General features: G+C 44.6%; 1 long non-coding RNA gene across 1 annotated transcript; it reads left to right on the forward strand.

Moving 5' to 3' along the window:
- Positions 1 to 351: 351 nt before the first annotated feature.
- Positions 352 to 1,292, forward strand: LOC125757502 (uncharacterized). The gene is made up of 3 exons (XR_007415273.1): positions 352 to 553; positions 850 to 1,098; positions 1,188 to 1,292. It is a non-coding gene; the product is annotated as an uncharacterized LOC125757502 (long non-coding RNA).
- The last annotated feature ends 690 nt before the right edge of the window (positions 1,293 to 1,982 follow it).

The raw sequence follows: 1,982 nt of genomic DNA on the forward strand, positions 1-1,982 counted from the left end.
CGCTGCACGTTTACCCCAACATGCTAACTTACCAACTCGTCCAGCTGGCTGTATTATTCTCTATTGTTGTGTCCCGTAAATTTTTAAATGAGGATAAATACGAGTGGCTGAAATTTATTTATTGAATAGAACAGACTTGGAAATTTATCTCTCGCTCACTCAACCATAGCATAAACAGGAACGACTATGTTGTACAGTACATCTTGACTCACATGAGCAAGAGAACTTCTTCCTGAAATTGTTCTTCTGTGGATTCAGAGACATTGCGGTATTCCAGGCGATGCAGCAACAGCGAGAAGACATTTCTAATATCTGTAGTATAACCTCCAGAGACCGGCAATGGGAAATTTATCCAATATATTCGACATTGCAACACAGCGCACCGCGGCTTTCCAAGCGCTTTCCTCCTCCCGGAAAGCGTTTCCTCGGCTGCTTGTGGGACCCGTGCTGCCATCTAGTTAATGTGGTCAATGTCGGCGTGTTTCCCGCCTCTCAGGAGCACTCGAAATGGCGGGATTGAGCACGAACGATTTTTGCGGCTGCCGCCTAAGAAGTAAGTGGATTTACATTCATTCCTGGATGTCTTAAGTGCATTTAAGCATTTATTTCTGTTCATAAGACGTTGGAGCACACAAAGAAATTCATATTTGAGCAAAAAATGGGGTAGTTTTTTTGCATGCGTTGCGTATTTGACAATGTCCAATACAATGGACATTGGGTGTCAATGACAACAAAAACACGACAGTACGCGCGTGCGCTCTCTTGGCGCTCTACAGAGAGTAATACGTTTTTCGCTGCAGTTCTCGCTATTACATTTACACTTCACGTATTCTCTTTGGTAGGTAATAGGCTCCGTGTGAGTGATGCCACGGCTGAGAAAATCTTGGAGAGAATTGCAGAGCGGGACACCTCAGACTTGGACCTCTCGGACAGTGATGACGACTCTGCTGAAGACTTCGTGTTCACTTCATCGGTCCTGCACAATGAGTCAAGTTCTGAAGATGAAGATACAATTAATGAAGGCTCCCCTGTGGCGTCGATCTCCACTTCCACATCTTTGGGGACGCAAAGACCCAGCCGTTGGAAAAAGACAGAGCGGTGAATATTTACACTCTTGTTGCAGCTGTCATTTACTTTTTCGGGCAATATTAAGACTATGTTATTCATGCATTTTAATTCATTTGCAGGATGACAAATTCGAAGATGTCAGCTTTTCAGCCCGTCGTCGACAAGCACCACCGTAAATCATGGTGTCATCTTGATTACTTCAAACAGTACATTCCGGATGAGCTGCATCTTAAACTAAGATTTGCGGACTGGAATTTACACGACCATTAACAATTGTATTCTCGGTTTGGAAGCAGCAAATAAAAGTATATTTCTGATGCGAGATATCCTTTTTTTGGTCACTGGCCTCAACTACGCCCTACTATCTGTTCCCCCAAAACATCCCCCTAGAGTCGCAATGTACAATATTGGACAACGTGCTGCGCCAAGTAACATAATATATTGAAAAACTATGTGACACTTTCCACCTTTGCACTCAGAAAAAGCAGTTCTTAAAGTTTAACAAAAATCCATGACACTAAATTCACTGTGGGTCTCAGGAGGATATGTAAAAAATTGAATTTGACGCCACCGTGATAATCAACCATTCGCTGGAATCGATGATAAAAGATTACTCTAGCTCACGGCAGAGCGTCTGCCCAAGGTCAATTAATGGGAGAGAAGTGACGCGGGGAGCCCTGCAGGGATGGAGTCGAGGAGCGGGCGCGTGCGGCGGGGGGAACTCGCTTTCCTAGCAGACGACATTCGATGCAACGAGCTGGCACTGTAGAAGCGCCGTTCTTTTCATTTTGTTGTTCTCTACGGCGCTTCCATCAAAGCTGACAAATCGTTTGCACGTGTCATTTTGTTCTGCATATTTATCAAATCTTGGCACCAACATAGGTCCGGACAGGGAGATCCTACGGCACTCCACA

This window comes from Rhipicephalus sanguineus, chromosome 2 (genome assembly GCF_013339695.2).
Source record: "Rhipicephalus sanguineus isolate Rsan-2018 chromosome 2, BIME_Rsan_1.4, whole genome shotgun sequence".
In the NCBI taxonomy this organism is placed as follows: domain Eukaryota; kingdom Metazoa; phylum Arthropoda; class Arachnida; order Ixodida; family Ixodidae; genus Rhipicephalus; species Rhipicephalus sanguineus.